General features: G+C 44.6%; 1 long non-coding RNA gene across 2 annotated transcripts; it reads right to left on the bottom strand.

Annotated features, from left to right (window-relative positions):
• Positions 1–958: 958 nt before the first annotated feature.
• On the bottom strand, positions 959–23,535 carry LOC121113364. 2 transcript variants are annotated; one of them, XR_005860926.2, is made up of 3 exons: positions 22,763–23,535; positions 16,156–18,952; positions 959–13,070 (listed from the first exon to the last, which is right to left on the bottom strand). It is a non-coding gene; the product is annotated as an uncharacterized LOC121113364 (long non-coding RNA). The 2 variants fall into 2 exon arrangements; XR_005860927.2 differs by lacking the exon at positions 22,763–23,535 and having other exon boundaries at positions 16,156–16,494; positions 18,826–19,337.
• Positions 23,536–23,829: the final 294 nt, after the last annotated feature.

The raw sequence follows: 23,829 nt of genomic DNA, 5'->3' as shown, positions 1-23,829 counted from the left end.
AACACACGTGGAGAAGGTGAGGAGAAAGTAGTAAGGTGAGGAGAAAATCATGTAAATAAAGAAATATCTTCCCTTAAGTTGAGATACAAACTTTTAGAAATAGCCAAATGCCCTCTGTTAGTGACACAGTTCACAGAAGTTTTGGAATACGGATGAGGAGAAGCAAGAGATGAAGACTCAACCACTGATCAGTGTGAGATGGAAAAGACAGTTGCCACTTACATCCATCCCTCTATATCCAGAGTGTCTCCATTTCACCTGTGTTAAAGCCTGAATGTAGTCACCTCTAATTCCTCTCTTAGAAGGAAAACCTCCTTTTGGTTGCTGGTGGCTTCAGTGTTATGATATCGTACAGGACGTTGCTGCACCATAGGCAACTTAAAGCTCTGCTGCACTTTCCAACACAGGCAATTCAGTATTCTTAATCTTTTCTTTTAAGCGTGCCAACATAACAACGGAGAGAAACTGTAGTGACAGAGAGGTAAACTTCAGGTATGGAGTGATTCGGTCTCTCAGATATTCCCCTCAGATATTTTCCCATTCTTCTGCAACACCAAGTACACGTGCAAAGATTACGAAAGACAGAATCTATTTTTACCTACCCTGCAATTTCTTGAAATTTTCAAGAATGAAGTCGGCACTGGCTTACATCCTATGCAATGCCATTGACTTCCATTTAGAAGTTGGCTCAGAGCCCGGTATAGTCCAGCAGAATTGTAAGGCAGGCACTTATTCCCTCTCCAGTTGTCTCTATTCATACTTTTCAAAAGCTGGCAGGTATTCTTATAACAATCTTCAGGCCTCTGAAAAAAAAAAAGCAACCCTTTTGATCTAATCCCTTACTCAGAAGTTGTTTGTGATTCTCATCATTGTGATGTAAGACATTTCAGACATAAATTCCTGCTGGAATTCCAATTACTCAAATTACAGTGCGTAATAAATAATGATTGTTTGGTGACATATGGAATTATGCATCTCTAAGAGTAAGAACAGGGAGTGATAGAAAAAGAACTAAATGTCCTGTTGTTTCCTACCCTCACTGTTTTCACTTGTTTGAAGTTCCTTTATTCCAAATGTAGCTTTGCCATGCTCTGTTCCTGTCTTTCTGAGTGGAGTATTATTTTCTTCAACGTCATCTTCATCCTTTCTCTTGGAAGGAGAGTTACCAGGAAACAGCAGGTAAAGGGCTTCTGCCTGTTGGGTTTTTTTTTCTTTTAAATAATTACATTTCCTTATGGCAGCCCACCATTATTATGTGACTACACCTGACTTGTGGGCTTTTAGTCTTGATTCAGAAGGCATGTTATCTCTGTCACCTCTGCTCTTTGGCAAAGGCTTGCTTTGAAGAGCCTTAAACCAAGAGCTGCTCTCTAGTGCATAGCAAATAGATTCAAACCCTGCACTTGGATGAAGAAATCTCATTCAATTCAGGCATGTGTGTTCTCATAGTCATCAAAATAGTAAGGCTGAGCTAAATACTCCTTTCCACTTTTACTTCAGGGCAGTTTTTACAAGACAAAAGGAATTACAGCTTCCACTGAAGGTTTGCTGGAACATCTCATTCTGATCCTGCAGCGCTGTGCCATTCAGTTCAAGTCAGGTGCATCGTAACTTATAAATGAGCTCAGAGGCAGAGAGTATGAGAGAATCCTCATGCATGTTCCTTCCTGCTGGTATCAAGGAGAGCCATTAAAACCCCGTATTCACCCGAGTAAGCCCCGACCCATGTCATTGCCATTGAAGAGCTCTATAAATTCTTAAATAAAAACCAGCCTGCCCTCAGATCAGTAAAATAACGTCTAGTGGGCCCACTGTTCCTTATAGTACTTGTGTTTAAAAAACTTAAGGAACTCTTTTATTTAATTATTTTTCTATATTTTTAAATTTAATTTACGCAAGTTCCCCATCTAATGATTTTATTATATTGTCATTCATAAATTCAATTATAATGCAGGGTGCTATTCTTTGAAGTGTTTATTTCATAAGGCAGGAAACTCCCAGTAGAAAATGGATCTATAACAGTAAAAACAGAAGGAATAATAGGCATATACTTGTACGTAGATGCATATATACAAGTATAAATAACATATCACATGTATATCCTCTATGTAGAAGTGGACATTGTGTTCCACTGAAGAAGCAGAAATATCCTCTGATTCCAAAATATCACAGTTCCTAACTTTTCTAATTGTATTTTCATGATGGATAATTTTATCCAGCAGAGGAAGTTCAGCAACTTTATATACACACAGAAATAAAGAGCTGTGAACAGAACCTCACTTCATTGCTACGAAGAAATTATTCTGCCTTAGACAAAACGGTTTTGTTAAAACTAACAGTTATGTTACAGTGGAAAACAGGAAAAAGCCTGGCCAGCGAATTGCTAAGTGTCCAGCAAAATGCTCTCACTATATTCCTTTCCTGTGGGTTCAATACTGCAAAGTCTTGCAGTGGGTCTCCTGTGCACTATTTTAAGAGGGGTGTTACTGGAATCAATGGGACTCCTCTTCTTAGAGGTTATGACCAGGAAGCTGGTACGCCGCTGACACCTTCACCTTCCACCCAACTGCCTGCATATTGGCAATCGAGGGAAGCTTTCCAGTTGTTAAATGTTACTACGAAGGAGGAATTTTGAGTTTTCTGCAATAGCATGGGACTGATCTGGTAATTACATTATTTGCCATAATGTGGAGACGTGTAGAGTTCTGAGGTTCTCATCAGTATGACCTGGGCAAAATCCACCCTTTGGATTTGGGGTTTACTCACAGCTGTGACTACAAACATGAGAGCAAGGCCATCCAACAAGCAAGGTGCTGCTCCACCTCGGAGCACACTGCTGCTCATCTCCAGTCATGGCAGTTTCTGAAGCTGGAGAACATAACAACCAAGATCCCCAACCTCTCTTGCTAGCTAACAGATGGTGAAAGGAAAATGCCCTCTTGATTGCTGCCGGCAATTAGCTAAAGCTGTGAAGCAGGGATTTGCCATAATCCTTGTCTTGCAGCAAGACTGTGTGTGATTAGCGCCTTGAGGGGAGTGCAGACAAAGCTCTTCCCTCCTGAAGCCAGAGAAGGAGCAGAAAGCATTCAAATCCCTGCACATATAAGTACAGGCTTTAATTCGGAAGCTCCTTCAAAGCATAGACAACATGCAATTTAAAGCCTCTATGTGACTAAAATTTCACCTCTTCTGATAAAATTACATAGACAGAGCTTGGAAATTAAATCTCACGTAGAGTTTGGATTCATTCAGCTTCAGCTGCCAGTCACTGGATGTTGCTGGAACGTGGTGCTGCTGTAGCCACTGTATGAGAGCTGGCACACAGCGATGAAGTGAGTTCTCAGCCTTCTGAGTGGAGAGCTCCATTCCCAAAAGTTGCATTCAAAGGTATTTGGGTTCATTAGCACTGGAAGCTTCATATGCTTAATTTACAATAATCTCACTCCTTTGTATGTCCATAGCATTGTACTAAAATTTCTGTGATGATCCTTCATTTTCTATGAGACTATGCTTTCCTAATTTTCTTTTCTGTTCTTTTCTTTTTTTTTAATTCTTATTGGAAACCAAAAAGCCCTTATTCTACTGTAGTTCAGAGTCATTTTGCTAAAAAAGTGAATTTTCTTTAAAGTAAGTGTCTACAGTAAAATGTTGGAAGTCTTTTATTCGGTTGCAGACTATCCCTTTTTTCCCAAAGATTAAAAGATGAAAGCTTAATCTTCAGAAAAGGGCGTATTCCGCACTGAAATCTATGCAAACCGCCAGGAGGGCTCTCAGCTTGCATTGCTGTTGCCATCTCTTACTCAGCTCAGAACTGTGCAGTGCCTCCCTTTGTTCCTGTGCCCAGAGATAGTGACAGTCACAGCCTGCTGGGTGGAAGTATGAAAGCTTTCAGTTTGTTACAGCAAGACCCTGAAGGCATTTGCAATGCCCTGCCCTTAGCACACCCCTCTTGCTCAGCTGTGGCTGCTATTTCCCATGCTGGGGAATCCCTCGATGATGGCACTCTGGGTGTTTCCATCTGTCTGTGGTAGGCAGCAGAGCAAGGCAGCTGCAGTCCCATTGCTGGTACCCAATACCTTAGCATGGTTTCTCTGCAGATCCTATAATGTAAGGGCTCCTGGCACAAGTACCCAGAGAGGCTGTGGGTTCTTCTCCATGGAAATCTCCAAACCCACCTGGAGACGGCCCTGGGCACCTTGCTCTGAGTGGAGCTGGAGTGGAGGAATCCCTCTGGTCCCTGCCCACCTCAACCAGTCTGTGGTTCTGTGGAGTCCATTAGTGCCTCATCTCCATGACACTTCCTTGCTGGAAGCTTTCTTGCTTTCACTAAAGTGTGGGAGACTCTGCTTAACAGCTGACAGTGTAACTTGGAAGTTCATAATATGCAATGAAAGAAGCAGTTATTACGGATTTATTGAAGGATAAGTATACTTTATAAAATCCACAGTATTAAATTACTTCAGAGTCTCAGAGAAATCAGGCCTATGCCTGAGTACTGATGATGGATGCTGGAATTGCCCAAAACTTTCAGTTACATTCCTGTTTTTAGCAGCAACGGATAATGAGATTTAAATTCACTGCTACACTTACTATACCAAATATATATGAAATTCTGAGGTTTTGGAGACTTTCCCAAATTCCAGCATTTTAGTTCTCGATGCCTCCTTCCTGAGTTGTTCCCTGGGTGCTGTTTTACATCTTCAGAAAAATCCTTTTGTAATGTCTCGTGTTGGTTTCTGAGCAGAGCAGCCCTGACCGTGTAACTGCTGCCCAGGATCAGGCTTGGATCCAGCCGGTGGGAGGTGGGGATGGCTTTGGCGCTGAGATGGCTGCCCTGTTCCTGGTGGGCACAGCAGCGCCCACTTCGAGGCACGAGGCAGTTGGGGCCTCTCCTGCTGGGCACCGCAGGATGCTCAAGGAGATGATTTCTTTCCAGTGCCATTTTCCTAAGTCTCTGTCCCATCAACAAATACACCCCTGGGTGAACATTGCATTGAGAGTCATTTAACTGAAAAGACATGCAGCACCATTTCAGATGCTGCATTAGATTGTTTGGCTTCTGAGCATTTCCTTTCCCTCCACAGATCTTCCACTCTTGCTAAAACCAGCTCCACTGGTTGTAGCAGTAGCTTTGGTGGGTTGTGTAAGAAAAGGATTGCTGGGTCATCTCCAGCTCACTAAGCTGATGGTGGTGCTGGCTTCTGCTTTCCATGCAGTCTGTCATCACAGAGATGTTTGACAGCTGTTTGCTATTGGGCTACCATGCTCATCTCAAAGAAGTTCTCTGGGTCAGCCAGGTGGCTTTGCATTTTGGAGGTATACTGTACATTTCCATGGTAACTGGGCTGGATTTGTGTTTCCCCTGCTATCTGGAATGGCAGCATTTCCAAAAGGCACATTGGGCTGTACTGTGACACTCTGGGATTTTATTATTATTATTCTGTAGGTATTTGGGCTATGAAATTCTTCAGTCCTTTCTGCTTTCCGACTGCGTGCAGTTCTGATATTAATAATGAAAATGTGGCTGGTTCTGTCAGTCTTGCTCTGTCCTGGGGAAAAGATAACAGGAGTGATTTATTCTTTGAATTATTTGGTAGGCTCATCGCACTCTTGGAAACATCTAAAAGCAACTGTAATGGCCATGTGCATGACCTCATTACAATGAAAATACATCCTCAGATGTTAAATAATGTGTGAGGAACAACTACACGCTGGGATGAATTAAGGTTGGAAGAGAGCAAGATAGGATGATGCTGGGAAAAAAAAATAAATATTTGATGGCAATGAAGATGCACGTCTCTCATGTTAATAGAGGTTAGTTAAGGTTTTGTTAAAAGCATCTCTCAGTTTTGTTTAAAGAAACTAAGTGTGGTGCTGGTAGATTCTGGGGAACCCCAGAGTGCTGGCTCCTGCCCAGGGGAAAACTGGGCACCGGCCGCCCCCGAGCTGCTGGAATTGAGAGCCTCAGCGCTGTAGAGCTGCCCACTTACTGAGAAATCAAGGCTGTGATAGGAAGCCAATGTATTCCACAAAATGAAAGAGCTGAGATAAGGAAGAACAAAGGACAAAAGGAAAGAAAGGCAGAAAGAAATGATGGCTAACGATTATATGACTAACCAACACCCCCGCAATGATTAAACATTAAACTCCCACAAGCTCAGTAAACACAGAAATACCCTCCAAATTCCCCAAAGGCTTTGTCTTAGCGGCAAGGGCTGAACTTGAGAGAAGAGCATAGCACGTGGTGCCTATGGCTCCCATACAACCCCTGTAGGCGCTCATTAGAATCTCCCTTCCATGGCTGGTTTCTAGCCCAAAGAAGCAACATGGTGGTATTTTTCCCCCTAAAGGAGTAATTTGGGGTTACACGTCCTCAGCATTGGAGGTTTCAAGGCAGTGGCTTCCCATGCAGCCCCAGTACTGCAGCACGCACGGGCACGCCAGGGCAAGTAGTGCTCAAGCACATCCTCCTTGCCAGGCTCCTTGCTTACAGAAAACTTCACCTTCCCACCTCCCCTTTGGTATGCGGCCATGTTTGTGTTGCAGGCTGGAAGAGGAGGCAGCAGGAGGTGCTGAATGGTGATTCAGTGCTGCTCTGAGGTTTTTCCTGTGGATGGCAATGAATCACCACAAGGAAGAGGGGATGAGTTGTTGGCAGGGAGTGCTGGGGCCATGGGAACACCTCCTGGAGGTGCTGCAGCACCATTCCCAGTCACCTTTAGGTACATGGAGAAGGTACACAGGGATGCCCTGGCTGCATACATGTTGGCAAACACACCAGCTTGGTTAAAGCTGTGCCAAAAATCCAGGTGGGCGGAAGGTCAGATGTGCCAAAGTGATTTCTGCTTGCAGAGTCAGAAAATAGTCCACTCCTAAAGCTCACCTCCATCACTTAGAACAAAACAAGGTGTCCAGAATCAAAATGTTACACATGATGTAATAAATGTTCATTTCTTGCAACGCTGCAAGAAAGAATGCAAACCCATGTGGCACTGAAAGTTTGCCCCATGCAAAAGTGGAGCTGTGGCATGGTGGGACTGTTCCTCAGCAGACCAAAAGTCATGGCTAGACAGATGCAAGCAATTGATTTATTGTGGCTAATAAATTAATTCAGCCCCAAGGAAGGCAAGTTTTATAATGTAGATATATATACACGTATATATGTATACACGTGTGTGTGCAGATATATCTGTATGTGTATGTTTGCAGTAGGCTGTAGCCTGCTTGCAGCTAGGAAACATGGCTCAGTGAGTGAGGAGTGGTGTAGAAAGCTCAACTGGTTGGACAAATGTGTGTGCAAGTGACAATAGTGGGTTAAAGACTCCATTTAAGGCATAGAAATGTGGAGCACCAAAGAGGTTGGCCAGCAGGAGAAAAGTAAATGAGAATAAAAGGATAGAGGAGCAAAGGAAGAGAATGGGAATGAATGTGGGAGGAGTTGAAAAGAAAGGGAATTATGGAACAGAACATCGGGGGAGATTAGAGAGAGAAAGCAGACTGGATTGACCTCTTTCCGATGGCAGTGGTGAAATAAAAACCATTATTGGTACTTATAGTGATTGTGAAGCTCACAGCCTGGCAAACCCAGCCTGGCACAGCCAAAGGCAGAGAGCCGAGTGCTGCTGCTCTGCTGTTTTGCTTCCTTGGATGGAGGCCGTGACACTGCTATTTTCCACTAGACTGGCCCAGTTTGGGCGCTCAGCTGTTTGTTTACAAACAGAGCAGTGTCTCCCACATCTGTCTGCATTCCCCTCACAGCTACATCATGTTCTCTGCAAGTTCCCACACTGCGCGCTGCCCTTTACAGGACGGTTACTGAGCTGGTGCTCATCAAACACCCTCCAGCTTAGCTCACCTAACAAAACAGAAGGGCAAACTTGCACCTGATGAAAGCTGTCTTAGCTGTGACATAATGTTTTTCTAGTTTGAACAGACAAGTTGAGAAGGTTGAAGAGCAACGAAGAGATGACACAGTAGGATATTTCTGGAAATGTCTAGATTTCTACAAATACAGATGAAATCATAACCAGAGCTGTGTTACTGTGCAGCTGTATAGGGAAGAGGCGCCTTTTATTTCACCTCTGTCCTCAGGACAAAATGAGCCCAGCCTGGCTGGGGAAGAAATGTAGCTGCTCAGCATCACAGCACCCAAAGCAGCCTTAGTTCCTTAACCTTGGGTCATGAGTATGAAGAATCATAGAACAGCTTAGGTTGGAAAGGACCTAAAAGATCATCCAACCCCTGTGCTGGGCTGGGTGCCCCCCAGCAGGCTGCACAGGGCCCATCCATGGCCTTGGGCACCTCCAAACATGGGGCATCCACACTTCTATGGGCAGTCCTGCATGTGAACTCGGGAGCATTCTGCCTACAGGACTTCTCTGCTAAAGGACATCCCCAAACGTTTTACATTTCCTAAACTACGCCAGTGTTATAATTACACAAATAACCAAACAGAGGTTTTATTAGGAACAGTTTAGTCTTATGTACTCAGCCACCTGTTATCTGCTAAAATGTTGGCAGAAATGATTGCTTTAATTCCCTCTCAGAATAGTGATTTAGTGCAAGCACGCTGTTCATAAGCAAAAAATAAATCTTACACTGAAATGAGCATGTGGTATTTGGCACAGTGTTTTCTTGACCCCAGAATTACCATGAAATGTGTATTTTAATGTTGACAGTAAATGTATTTACAGGAATAAAAGTCTAACCGCAATGATAGGTGAATTGGGTTTAATCAGAAATAAGCAGTGTCCTATTCTTAGCTTCAAAGCAGCAATAATTTTGCAGAGGTCACTATGTCAAGTTATATAAAAAGATGGTTTATAACGAGCAGAATGTGTGTGCTAATGTCAAGGCAAGCCCTCTTGGACACATGTTTTTCCCAAAGCTATGTGACCCTATTCCCAGGTGGCCTGGAGACAAGCTCTTTTCCATCTGTTACCACTGCCCTACTCCCTTTGGGTGAGAGAGGGCTGGGGAGCACAGTGAGAGCATGGAGGGACATGGGAAGCTGCAGCTGGGTCTAAATCCTCTTCTTAGTACATCTGAGCCGCGTTCAAACAAGCTTTGCCCCATCCAGAGCAAAAGCCACTCTGGTTCTAGGCAGGGTCCAGCGTAGCTCTGACACATCCATACGTGCATCCTGTATGCTGGGACATGCTTGCTCAGAGGATTTGCCCTTCTAGAAATGACGTCTGGTGAAATAAATAATCTGCACCTTTATGGCAGCATAAAATGTCCCGAATCACATCTCTGCTGTATAAAAGTAGATTGCTGAAGAGGAAGAGGAGGCGACTGATGGCCATGGTTGACCAGTGTAGGCCCAGAGCGTGGATCCAATGGTATGAAGAGCTCATACTGCGGTGACAGGGGTGGCCAAAAGCTGTGGACCAAAATTCAAAGTGCAGAAGCATGGGAGGAGGGGGGGGACGTGGGATGGAGGTCAGCAAGGGCACCGAGCAGCATGTAAACCTGCAGCAATTTGCAGAACCAGTTCCACAAGTTATCTAGATGAGGCTCATTCATGGCTTTTACAAAGCCATCTCGCCTGGAAAATATCATTCAATTAAAAAGAAATTAGATAATATGTGTAGCACTGTGGGAAAGCTGTAATGTGAACACCTGCAGACTTTCTCTTCCCATAACCTAGAGCCAGGTTTTGCCATCCAAGCCTATGCCTAACACAGAAGAAACCGCCAATTTTCAGCAAGAACCTGTGGGTAATGGAAACAGGCTGCTGGTCAAATTTAACCTTCAAATGAGCATGACACGAGGAGAGGCTGCAGTTGTTTGTTTTCGCTGTGGCGAAATGATTATGGGGCTTTGCCAGTCCTATCAGATGCTAAAATCACTTCTCAAGTGAGGAAACACCAGTCCTTATTTACTCAAGAAGGTGGTAGAGGATGAGCATGTGTCACATAGACTGGGAGGGATGGTGTCCATGCTTCAGCTCCTGCACCCCGAACCAAATGAGAATCCATATTGCAGGAATTGTTTTAATTTATTACTAATTTAAAATTCTAATGGGTCTTCTGGCTAAGGACTTGGGTGAGCAGAACAGCTGCAATCTCATTTCTTTGAACTTTTCCAATGACGGAGAGGTAAGCCTGAGCCCTTTGCTTTCCTGCCACAAGGCAGACAGTGCGTAATCTGTACCTGAAATCTGAGTTTTGCAGACAAAGTAAAAAGAAACAGTCTGACTTCTGAGTAACTCTTCAAAAGTTCTATGGTGCACACAGACGGTGCCTCTTAAATAACCTTTTGCAGCAGCCACGCAACCTATTCAAAGGTTTTCACAAGAAGCTGGCATTTTGCTGGGGAGCACAGCCTCTTCTGAACACTAAGTGCTAAATTTCAATGAGGTCTTTCTTGCCTGGTGGTTAAACCACAGCTCTACAAGTCCCAACACAGTGGTCCCGTGCCTGCCCTTTGTTAGCCTCCTCTCTGACCTCAGATAAGACCTCTGCACCATCAGCACTAACATTTTAAGTATTCATCCATCTCTGCTGCTCAGCTGAAGTCACTTTGCAGAACACTTTGGCTTTGTTGGATGAGAGACATTATTCTTAGTGTAATTTCTGATTTCAGTTCCACCCACACAACCTGCTGCTTCCTGCGTCATAGCATCATTTCTCTGACTTCCTTTCTGCACAAAGGTTTGGTGTTATCTGCATTAGGAAGCATGATTAGGGAAAGAAAGATGTTTCTCTATAGAAGTTTTTTAATGCTGAAACATCTGAGAAACTTCCTTTAGTGAGCAGCCTTGCTGAGATAACCCATCACTATTTTCCATGAAAGTTTGATTCCATTTGCCACCAACATTTTCTTCAGGGCGCCAAGCATCCATTTTTATCATCCATTTCCATTTCCACTCTTTGAGAGGAACAATTCCAGTAGAGGTTTTACACGCTCAGGCAGCAATTGCGCAGAGCACTCATGCACAGAGTGTTGTATTTACAGAATCTATACTTATCAGCCACCTAGCTAACTGTCACCCTTAAAACACTGTGCTGCTCCTGCGAGTCAAGTAAGCCGTGGCTGTGTGTAGATGGAGGGATACGTGGGCTGGAGAAGTAAGTTGAGCAAAAGACCCATCAGCAGCTGTTTGAATCAGCTCTTTAAGCAAACTGCTAGAAGTTGATGCGGACATTTAAAGTGTCCTGTGCTGACAGGCTCTCATATCTGCCTGTAATTGCGTTTGTCATCAACACTGAACAACAGTAATCAAAGCCAGCTTTTTGTCATTGACTCAATAGGTGTTGCAACACACTGGACATTTCTCTGGTAATCTTTGTTTGCAACCACATTTGAAAATTCATGGACTATGCCTTTTGAACATTATTTTTTCATGTCTTGGAGTCCAAGCTCTTTTGTTACAGTAGACATTTGCTTGCCACAAACACCACATCGGTGCTCAGACAAAGCAAGAATAACTGCGCTAGAGTCGATGCTTTTCCAAATGCCTACCTGGCTTTTGCAAGGGGATCGCATCGCTCCAGTTTTGTGTGAGCTATTCAGTACTGGGTCTGTGGGTCTGACTTTCTGAAGAGGTACTGAATAGATTTCAGTCAAAATTCTGTAACGTGTATGGGAAAACCAACTGCTACAGTGCCTCTAATTTTGTGCCAAAAATGGCCTGCAGTTCTGTTAGAGGAGAAAGCGTCCTGTGGGCACTGCATAAGTAATGGGTGACGTGGTTGATGAAGTTCTCTGTGGCAGCAGGAAGAACACTGTATTCCATGCCAAAGCATCCATGAACACACCTGATTTTCCTTCTTTTTTTCCTGTTTTTTCAAGTTAATGGGAAGCTCCAGAGCTTTCACTCACAGACATGGGATCTTGCAGGATATGCAGAGAGCAAATTGCAGCCCAGGCAGATCACTTATGCACTTTTGGTTCAAAACGTGCCTCCTCTGTGCTGGAGCTCTGCTCTGAAGGCACCTTCCTGGCTCTGTGGGCATACTGTGCACCTCCGTGAACAATTTGATTGTGAGGAGTAGGCCGCTGGTGTGCTGGAAAGCCCCAGCATCAGTCTGGCAGCAGAACCTGCATGGTGCAGGAAACCCACGTTACCACCATCACCAATATTATTAATCAGCCCACAGTTTGCTCAGGCAGGAAATTGTTGCTGGCCACTTTAATTTAGCTAAACAAATGAAACCACCCCATTACTCATTCAAATCTAATAAACCACAGAACACAGAGGAGGAAGTGAGCGCTTTAAGATGGCTTGGAGAAAAGTCCACACGTTGTTTTGCCATTTAATTAAAGCCAGACTCTTTACAGGAAAGAGAGTAATTAAATGGCAAAAAACATGTGCACGATGATAACCTTCTCAACTGGCATCTCAACGAGCGACTTTCTGCTGGAGGTAGAGGGACTTTAATGCTGCTTTTCACATTCCCAGAGCATTTTGTGCACCTCAGAAGACAAGAATTGGAAAATACATTGGGTAGCAGGATGCACCCATTCTGTAAGGCACTGTTGGATGATACAGAGCTTCATTAGAAAGGGATCCTGACACTTCAACCATCTGAAGACTAGCCCTACAAAGCATCTGAGATCCATCTGTTTTCTGAATATCTTGCTGTATGCTGATCAGCCTGTGGGTACCCCATCCCTGGAGGTGCCCAAGGCCATGTTGGATTGGGTTCTGGGCAGCCTCAGCTGGTGGGGGGCAGCCAGCCCATGGCAGAGGGGTTGGAGCTTGGTGATCTTTCAGGTCCCTCCCAACATAAGCCATTCGATGATTCTATGATCAAGGTTTTAAAATATCAACTGAATATCACGGCGGTTTCAATTGTTGCAGTTCTAGTGTTAGTTAAATACATGATATGATTTGTATGCATATGTAAATATTGTCTTTGCAGTCAGGAGGCAGAAAAAGCATGAAAATACTTGCACTGCAGGATGAGGTTGTGGTAATTGTTTGCTTTCCTTCTCAACATCAAATTACTCCTCCAAATGGAGGTAATTTCACAAACAGAAGAAAGTATTACCATCTTCGCTGTGGGAATTCTTACTTCAGCATCAAAGCGGTGTAATGAAGCTTCGAGCGCAACTTCTTTCACCTAAAAGAAGAGTTCATAAGTGGAAATTACTTCCTTTCCCAAATACAAGCACAGATAGACACAAAGGTACCAGCAAGGGAGATATTATTGAAATGCTGCAAAAACCGTGAGGGTTTTTTTCAACTGTATGTGAATTTGTTCCTCTCTGTACAAGGCTCTGCCTGGGACTGTTCACATGCAGCTCCTTCATGCTCGAGGGGATGCTGGGTTTCTGTTGGAAGGTCGTTGCCAATCTGGGGCTGAACTGACCCAGCTCTCTCACCTGGTTTGCTGTAGGCACTTCATCTGCTGCAGGATGAATCCAGCACACATGGGGAAGGTCATCAGGAAGGTGCATTAGTTGTGTTATGTATTAAAGAAACTCATATATCTTGTAAAATCCCCTTTCAGTCACCGTTAGAATTAACTTGTCCCCTGCATGGACTGTCTTATCCACACAGCACTTGTCTGTCTTTCACCTGCCACAGGTAGGCTACCAAATGGAATCCAATTTGCTCTACTTCCCATTCTTAAAAATACCCTCCTTACCAGCCTGGATAGTCATACTTAATTTGTTTTGCTATTTGGAAGGGGTTCCAGATTTGACATCCTAGAAAACAGCTGTAACTTTGACGGGAAAAAGAATGTGATTCATAATTTTCCAGAAATACGTGCGTTGCATTTGTAACATATTGGCATCCCCAAGACAACACGTTAACTCTTAAAACCCCGAAACATTGCTTGTGCTTTCCTGCTACATGCACCTGTTCCAACACCTGTGCCCCAGCTGTGGGGTGACGCACGGCTGATGGAAGCAGCCCATCACAGTGAGGTGTGGGGCAGCAGTGTGACAGACAGCTCTCCTGGGCAGAACGCCTCCAGCTTCCCCTTTGTTGTTGCAGGAGGTGCAGCTGCACACGTCGCACAGAGAGGAACAAACTCAAAGGGACTTGAAAAAATATCAATAATTAAATGCAGTGACCGTCTGAGTGTGACTCAGTCCCAGAAGGAATAGTTGGATGTTTTGAATAATGCACTCTTTGGAAACTTCCAGAAAGTGAGATGAAAATGGTTTATAAAATGCACGCAAGGGTAAGAGCAGTCAATCTGCTAGGCTGAAAACGTATTTCCTTCTGTCCTCATCTACATCACCGACAGGGCTCCTAACATCCCAGCGTGTCACCAGAGCTGTTTCACACCTACAGTGGGGAAGTACGAGCTTTTCAGTTCAGAGGCTGTTCCTGAAACCTCTCTGTACAACGTCTGACATATTGCAACCCAAACTCATCCAGCCCTTTGAGCTGCTTCCTAAGGCCGTCGTACAAAAAGCACTACCTCAGTTTCAAAGTACAGAGCTGGATGTTTTCTGTGTCTGTGTCCAACCCACTGTACGTTGCTGAGGGAGCCGAGGAGGAGCTGACCCTGTCAGCCCATGTGTGTGCGTCACAAGAAGCAATGGCAGAGCCTGCTTAAACAAAATAATCCAAGACCCCAACTTTCAGAGCGTGTTTAGAATCCTTGCTGCTGTACCTCATGCTTCATGTTTGCTTAAACAACTTTTTAAACAGTTTGGGTTCGCTTAAGCAGCCAGATTTATGTCCTGGATTAGTAAATAAACCTGTAGGAATATGTTTTGCTGCAGTCACTTCTACCCTGCCTATTGCAAAATAAAACAAAACTAGTGGAAAGATGACATGTGTATGCAGAGCCAGTTTTATGCAAACAGCCCATCATTTGCAAGCACTTAGCTCCACAATTCAGGTTCAGGAGCATCACTTTAAGCAAAAGCAAAATGATGCCAAAGCGAAAATGTTAGGGCAGGTCCTAAAATGTGCATCCAGAAGCTCTGTGGCTTAGGGTTGGCTCCTCTTTGGCTGGCACTGCTGGGTTCTGAGCAACTCTGGCTTAGGCGCCGCATAGCAGAGCTCATCGCTTTCAATCCATCCTGCAGTGTCACTCTGCGATAAATACTCAGCCTAACGACTGGATGAGAATGAATGCTTTCAAACAAACATTTACTTTGTCTACACGTGGGTGAGCATTCAGAAGAGAGCCCCACACGGGAGCTGTGCTGCACATTGACCTGGTACTGGCACGCCAAACCCTTCTGCTGAAAGGAGCCGGTAAGGTTTAGATTGCAAACACACGATAAATTGTAGTTGAAATGATGCCACGTAAACGAAAGGATTGAAAAACAGCTATGTATCTCTGTCCTATTTCCCTTTCCAGGAAGGAACATCTCTTGGGTAATCTAAAAACAAAACAAAGTAGCAGAAAACTTTACTTAACCTCAAGCTAATTTCCTATCCGGACTAAATTTAGCTGCTCAGATTCTGTTTGGTGTGTGTGCCTCCCAACGCACTGACTTTATGGGGATGTTTGCCTACTGCAGCTCAGGGCCCTTTAGCTACAATGGGTTGGCTGCGTGCCGTGCCTCAGTGCTGGCTTTACCATGAGACTTCCCTCTGTGGGTGGAAGCAGCAGCGGGGCAAGGCTGGTAGAGCTGCTTGTTGGACTTCTCTCTGGCAAAGGCTCTGTGTGGTAAACAGCTGCTGAGAACGCACTTGAGATGGCTTCTGCTTCCCAAGGAGCAAGCGAGAGGATAAAAACATTATCATAAAAGCTTCTCCACACTTATTTTGAAAGCTTCTCCACGCTTATTTTGAAACAGTCGTTAAATTCAAGGAAGATCAAGTCTGGGGCCAGCCCAGAATACTTAGATTATTTTTCCATGAGTCAAAAGTTATACTCAAAACAAAAATTAGCCTACAAACACCAAGGCCATGCCGATGCACTGAGCATTTCCCAGCACAGGTCACCGCTGCCAGGCTCCCACTGCAGGAAAAAAGCCATTTGACAAATGCTCTGGAAAGTCTGCAAACCTTTATTCATTCTGTCCATCTCTGTCTTTCCTAAACCTTTAACTTTAAGGCCAGAAATTATTTGTACCGTTGGCAGCTCAAAACGTTGCCAACGGTATACAAACGTATACAATCTGGAAGGACCATCAAAGAGTTAAAAATTGCATTTAAGGACTCTGTAAAATTGAAAGCACTTCACTGTTGTGGATGCAAGGGTTTGGGGAAGCCAAGTGATTCCCTCATACCTGAGAACTTCACCTTCTTCAGGTGGCGATCTGGGCAGAGTAAGGACGTCGGGTCACCATTCTGTCACTGAAAATAGGACTGAGTGGTTTCTGCTGCGCTTTTGGTTGTGCTGGAAGGCGTAACATCTGACACAGATGTTCCCAACACAGTGCTGGCCATCCTGCTCCTGGCAGGTTGTCATAGACCCAGAGAGACCCCAGCAGGGCTGTGCGCCATGCGAGCTGGAATGGAATGTAACGTAGCATTCTTGTCCCTCTTGCAGCAGTAGCTTCCCTTTGTGTCCTTGGCAGTAGCAAACAAACACATTCACAGGCAGGGAAAGCAAATGCAGCCGGTTACTGGTAGGACACGAAGTGAGAAATGATTCAAACAATTAGCTTTAGGAAGGAAAATATAAGAAATTGTCTTACTGTAACAGTCCCATTTTACACCCAGTGACGACCTGTGCTGGCTGAGGGCTGTGAACGCTGATTCAGAGCTGGTGATGTGCAGGTGGTGTCAAGGACTTGAAAAAAGAGAGCTGTGCCTAATACATAACTAAGCACTTTCGTTGAGTAATTAGTAATAGGAAATAAGTGATTCACGATAAGTAAGTCATAGGTGGCAAAAGGTGGTTGTGTGCTGCCAGTGGTGGAGATCACAGTCCTACTGAAGTTATTGATCCACAGGGCTGAGGTGGTGCCCTGCTAAAAAGGAAATTTATTTTCCCTGCTGTATCCCCAAACAGTTCTTAGTGGAGCAAATCATCGTCCACAGAGGAAGAAAAGACTGTTTCTGATGTAACATCCCATATGTTTCCAATCAGAATTTTCCATATGCTGCCTTTTGCTGATGTATTTTCAAGCCACCTAAATGGCTGGTTGCAAACACTATGCATGTACTGCTCAGCTGAACACTGCCGTGCAGATTCTAAAGGAAATGAAAGAGAAGTGTAAGTTATTTGCCTCTCCGAGCAGCCTGCACCCACACGCCCCATCTGTATTGAGGCAGGGCATGGCTTTGCAAAGGGGTTGTTGCAAATTACAAAGGAGCTGCAATTCCTACACTTTCATCCAATGGACAGTGCCAGGTCTTGGTTAGCAGTGTCCATGTGACGCACTGGAACAGGTTGCCCAAGGAGGCTGTGGATGCCCCATCCCTGCAGGCATTCAAGGCCAGGCTGGATGTGGCTCTGGGCAGCCTGGTCTGGTGGTTGGCGACCCTGCACATAGCAGGGAGGCTGAAACTAGATGAGCATTGTGGTCCTTTTCAACCAAGACTATTCTGAGTCTATGTCATAGAACTGTAGCATCATTTTCAGTTGAAGGGACTCTTACAGGTCATCTAATCCAACTCTCCTGCAACAAACAGGGAAAATGTTCTTATATCTCACCTCAAAAAGTGCTGAAGGATCCTAAATGCTGTTTTTCCACTGAAAAACAAACAAACAAACAAAAAAAACCAATTGAATGCCACTTCAATTTTCTGAAGAGGTTGTGGCCATCTGTCTTAGCCATGCTCCTGGGAACTTGGCAGCCTTTGGTGAGAAAGGGGTTAAACAGCAAGTTTGGGCTAACTGGGAAAAAAAACATGTAGTTGGAGCTGCTCTTTTCCAGGGTAAATAAGCATTGGTGCTCCATAGCAGCTCTTCTCTTTGAGGTGCTGCGCCCATGGCTTGGCTGGCTTTTGTTGAGTCCCAGCTCAGGTCTGACACAAATAATGTGCCACATCTGGAAGATGTGGAAAATACCAGCCTAAAAGAAACAAGAAAGGCCCTGAAATGTTCTGAAAAGCAGCCTCCTCAGCATGAAATCCAAGGCACAAATTATTTACATTATGAGGGCTCATCCAGTGAGCTGTGCTGAAAACCCAAACAAGCATCCAGCAAACAGATTTTACACTATGGCCTTTTCTAGTGTTGCTACAGCAACTGCATGGCTGGAAAAGTCCCAGGTCCTATTTCTCCCTTTTTTTTTTTTTTTTTTCTCTGAAACAGCACCTCCAAAACAGGACTACATCTCACTCCAGGCCTTGTGTTCAGACACAAACCCACTCCATCCCTCAAGACTCAGCTCCATGTAGCACTGTGCTTTGGCGAGCCACTCTGCCTGCATGAGTGTGATGTGGGCCACATGCTAAGGACTTTCCAGCCCCAGTGTAACATTGGTTCTCCTCATGCTGCCATCACAGTTAGATGTAAAGGAGGTTCCCACAGATGGCTGAGGCTGGCGGCACCTCTGGGTCCCACCCAGAGCAGGGTTTGGACATCTCCAAGGAGACCCCACAGCCTCTCTTATATATAGAAGTGCATTAAAACATGACATTAAATCAAGAAATTAAATTAAATTTAGGGCACTTGTTCAGTGTTAAATTAATCTCAAGTAAGCCAGCACCATGAACACACAATTCCATGGCACCACTTTTTCCTATGTGACACCCACCTGTTTCACTGTGTTGTATGGACCTGTTCTGGGCATGAACCAGACTTGTTTAGGAAAAGAGTGGGTTGCCTATAACACCTGGCCCCCTAGGTGAGATAAACTAGATGCTTATCTCAATTCCCCAGCGAGTCACCAGTTACTCATACTTCATTTTTTGGAGACCTCTGATTCAGAGCTCCAGAACTGCCAATAACCCACAGTAACAGGAGTCATCTAAGATGTGCATCATGTAAATCAAAGTCGACATACCTCTAAATCCTGTGCGAAGACTTATGTTGTAGCCAGCCACCGAGTGCAGAAAGTGGACATCTCTGAGCTTCATTTCACTCTGTCCTTGCTCCCAAGGGAGGAATGTGGAGGAGTTCAATCTTCACACCTCAAAATGGTGTCAAAATGCATAATTAATAAGTAATAAACATATCCAATCTCTACTAGCAAGACTGAGGGGATAGCTGTAGTAAACCTAATGGTGATGTTAATTATCACAATTTCAAAGAAATGGTTAAGCAGCATATTCCAAGATGCAGCCGGCAACAAGAAGCAAAGGGACCTCATATTCTGGATACTTTTCTACTCCGAGGTCTGATGACAAAAATGGTTCTTTAATTATTTAGTATAGGGCTTCAGTATGCCCTTTAAACAAGAGAGTCTGGGATTGAGATTGCATAGGAAGTTTTAATCATGTCATCTCATTGTTTCTATGGACCTGACTGTGCAATAACTAATAGTGTTATCACTAATAACTAATAGCATTGTACTGTGCATCCTGTGCTTACAGAGCGCTCGCTGGTAGTCAGCTGGTGGCTTTACAGAGGAAGCTGTGGGAAGCACTGTATTTTCAACTGCCTTAACAATGAACAAAAACATAGCTTATGGTACTAATGTATGTACAGCTCTGCACGTTGTTCCTGCTCTGAAAAGGAAGAGGAACGGGGTCGGCTTGTTCAGAAATGAGGCAGAAATGCCATAGAGATTTCATTTCCTGTAAATTAGCTCTCAGAAGCTGCAGTCACTGCAGTCCTTCCAGGGGTTGGAGTAGTGTCTTGTTTTGTAATGTCTGCTACATCTTTCCGAGTTCACTCATCCAAGGTTAAAAAGACTAAAAACGGGTCTGCTTTTAATTAGTGCAATAACCCAACAGCTCCAGAAGATCAGTGAAGTGGTTGGGCTGAGGTCAACACCTTCAGATGGGGAAGAGTGATCATTTCCCCTGATCTGACCTGGTGAGGGGTGGGAGGGAAGTCTCAGGGCTTCTCTGCAGCCACCGTGGCCTCGATGTGTCTGGTAATTAAGAGAGTCATTAAATAATCATCCCTTATGCGTCCAGTGACGGTCAACAGGCCGCTGTTCTTGCCACAAGCAGCAGCACATGTACCCAGTTGGATGTTAAACCCTTCTGAAGTAATTGTTTAAAGTACACACAGCCACGCGAAAATAGGAAAATGTTACATGCTGTTTGTGTGCCTGCTGTACACACCATCGTTCAGGCTCATTAATCAGACTCCAGAAATCATGGGATGGCTCATTGTTGTTTGGAAATCATCCTTGAGGGGCTCTGCTTGTTTAATTTGGGCTTTCTGCCATTCTAGATGTTTTCAGGGTACTGCATGCCAATTTAGCTGCTTCCACCTGAAAGCACTCTTCTTCCTATCTACAAATCGTAGGACTTGTGAAAAAATACAAGAGTTGGTGGCACTGTCCAAATATTTGGTTGGCTTTTATGGGAAGAGAGGTCACCAATGGCTTCTCCTTCCCTCCATCCCTTGCACGGAGCACAGAGAGGCAAGGTTGCAAAAATGTTGGCAAATCAGGAATGGTCATCATATCATAGAACACCCCCGAGTTGGAAGGGGCCCACAAGGATCACTGCGTCCAACTCCTGGCTCCAAACAGGACCACCCAAAACGTAGGTAGAAATGCCAGATCCGCTTTAAAAAACCCTATTTGACTCCAAAAGCCGTCCTGGGGGAACTGAGCTGAGAATGGTGCTACAGTGGCCACTTGAACCAAGAGAAAACCCTCTGATAAGTGTTTCAGCTTATACATATACATTTAAACGTATTGTGGCCTTCTTCTGGGAAGTTCATTTCCTCCTCTCCTCTTCCTTCCCCTCCCCTCCCACCTGAAGCGATGGCTACCATAAAAGAGACGCCTTGGTCCCAGATGTATTGCATTTCCTGCAGTAACAATTAACATCAGTGCACTACTTAAGAACTTTCTGTAACCGCTTTGGTTCCAAGTGAATCAATCAGTAGGACTGGGTGAGCTTTCCAGCATTTTCTAATTTGTTTCTACTGGCAGAAGCTCTGCAGTGAGTTTCATCCAAACAAATTTGGTGGCAGCATCTGCTCTGCAATGACCTACATGTCTAACTCTAATTTTAGAAAGCGACTTGTAAAGGGTTCAAGGGAGGCTTTCACAGCTTGATCCTGGTTTTATTTTCACTCCTTTGAGTGAAGAGCTGATTCATGGCCTTTACGTGGGTAGCGTTGGCTCACAGGCCCATGGTTGGCCCCACTTGGGACGAGCAGCGTGTAATCCACCTGCGGTTGATACCCTCAGCAGAAGACCTCTGTATTCCTCCAGTTCTTCACCTTTTGGTGCTTTTTTCCCGCTTTCCTTTCAGCCATCCCTCACAGAACACCGCTTCTGGGGCCCTGCCTGACTCTTTCATCAGATTTTGATTGCAGATTTTGCTCTGATTTGCTCTTTTGTGGCTGGAATTCTGTTGTATTTGACATCTGGGTTTCTGAGCTTGGATGGGCCTCAGTGCCCAGGACTCCTCCACACACACACACACACACACACACACATATATATATGATTTTTACACCCAAACTATACAGAGTGTTTAAAAAAAATGCCTTTTTATGTTGTACCATACTCAAGTAAAAAAACATAAACGCATTAAGCAAAGCCATGCTTATGAGTCGCATGAGAAAACCTCAGAATCGTAGAACCTCCTGAGTTGGAAGGGATCATTGAGCCCAGCTGCTGGCTCCACATGGAGTCACCCAAAAGTCAGACCCTATGTCTGAGAGCTGTGTGCAGATGCCCCTTCAACCCCATCAGGTTTGTGCTCTTGAAGGGTGTTTTTACAAAACTAAGATATCATTCTGAAATAAAATTAGTTACTAGTAAAAAGTACGTTCAATACCAACAGATAGAAGGGATTATTGCTATATACAATGCAAACCAACTGTTAAAGAGCATGTTCAGTCCTATGAGGCACACACAGGTTTGACCTTGTGTTTCAAGGATCTTGCCTGATTTTCTTCTTTTTTTTTTTAAAGCTAATGGTAAAAAACACAGTTCAGGTCAAATAGTAAATAATGAATCACCCAGAAATCCATCTCATTTCCTATCTCTCACTGAAAAAAAAAACGTTGATCCCAGGCATGGGAGCATAACTTTGAGCCAAACAATAATTTCTTTATGGTGTGCGTGACTCATAGGAAAGAATGCCTCATGGGGATGTCAGTATAAAAAAACTAAATAAGAAACCCCATAAGTAAATGCACTTTAAAGGAACAAGCATTCAAGTAAAGGGCAAAAGGTCAGCAGCTGTGTGCTCTTGCCTTAACATGTCCTCCCCTGGAGCTGAGATGGGGCAGTGGCCAGGAGGCATCGGGGTATGGTTAGGGCCAGCTTGAGCCCACCCACTGGTAAAGAAACCAAAATCAGAACCAAGACAATGATGTGACACTAAGCTGCAAGGTAGCTCATGCTTTGTAGCAGCTACACACTTCATTAATGCCACATACTTAAAGCCACGTAGAGGACCAATTAATTTCAGTCTACAACTCATGAATCATAGAATGGTTTAGGTTGGAAGGGATCTTTAAGGTCATGTAGTTCCAACCCCCTGCTACAGGCAGGGATGTCTCCCACTAGACCAGGCTGACCAAAGCCCCATCTAGACAGAGTCCTTAAAACATTATCTGCAATATCTGAGCGCAGCTGTCTGATGTCTCCCACCCACTGTAGGAGCTTCCACAAAACCATGATTCAGGTTCCAGCAGGGCACAATGTGGGACAACAGGATAAGGGCCTTTCCTTCTCACAGCAAGTGAATTATGTGCTTCTGCACCATAAGTGCTATTAGGTGTAAAGCAGATCAGTCTGATTCTCAGTGAACAAGAAGATGATGGAGATAACGCCTACCCACTGCAGTGCCCTTCCTCACCTTCTGGAACAGCAGGGCTGGGCTCATCCAGGTGCTTGGGTTGGGCTGGGAAGGTCCACCAGGGAGGCTCAATAACCTGCAGGAAGAAAACAACAGCTGAGTATTAATTAATCATTGCCTTGTAGGGGTCAAAGCCCTGCATCTACAGTCTGGAAGCCTGCTTCATCATACATCCTTATCAACGGATAAACACAATAGATTTCTATGCACAAATATAGATTCTTATACTGGAGATGTATTGGCCTTCCTAGCTTATTAAATGGTGATTTCCTTCAACACAAGGAATTGTTTCTATTTAATCATTGCACAACGAGCTCCAGTGGTGCCGTGCTTGCAGGGACTCACGTCTCATGTCCTATTCTTTCATTTCAGGTTAATTTAACATTTCTGAAATATGCGACGTTTACACAGCTTAAGGGATGGCTCGGGTTGGGCATACCATTGGGTTGGCTACCACCATCCATCTGTCCATCCATCTGTCACGTATATTCCACTGACTTTCAGACCAGATTTCCAAGGCAGGACCCTAGCAGGATTTCTCCTAACTCAGTTTTCGGGGTGAGCAGCTTACAGCACTCCAATTATTTCTAACTTTCATTAAGTCCCAGTTTCTCCCTTATTAGAACAGCATTAGCCAGATGGGGTTTTGTTAGAGAGAAACCACGCTGAGGCCCAGCAAGGTGTGAGCCTTCCTGCAGCCCGCAGACAGCTTCGCCTGGAGGGGCAGCAGCAAGAAATCCCACGGAGAGCTTTGCCTTGGTGTTTCTGTGCCCATCGTCATGGTGTTTGTTTGTTTTACAAAGCTCTGCTCCACTGGTAGACGTGGTGCGCTGCGCTACAGCACAGCATTTCCAGACATGGAAGAATGTTTATAAAGCCGTGGGGAAAGATTTAGCTATCTCTGAAAAACAGGCTATTTCTGTAACTGGGTGTCAGGGTGACGTTCCCTCATGAGCCTTCTCCCATCAGCCCCCTGCTGCTCTGGGTCACCACGGGCACTGCTGTGGGACTGCCCGGCCTGTCCTTGGGGGAAAGGCCTCTCAGAGCCCCAAGCTCAACCCCAGCCC

This window comes from Gallus gallus, chromosome 6 (assembly GCF_016699485.2).
Source record: "Gallus gallus isolate bGalGal1 chromosome 6, bGalGal1.mat.broiler.GRCg7b, whole genome shotgun sequence".
Classification (NCBI taxonomy): domain Eukaryota; kingdom Metazoa; phylum Chordata; class Aves; order Galliformes; family Phasianidae; genus Gallus; species Gallus gallus.
Note: the sequence above shows the minus strand (reverse complement) of the source record. Positions and strands in the feature narration are given on the sequence as shown.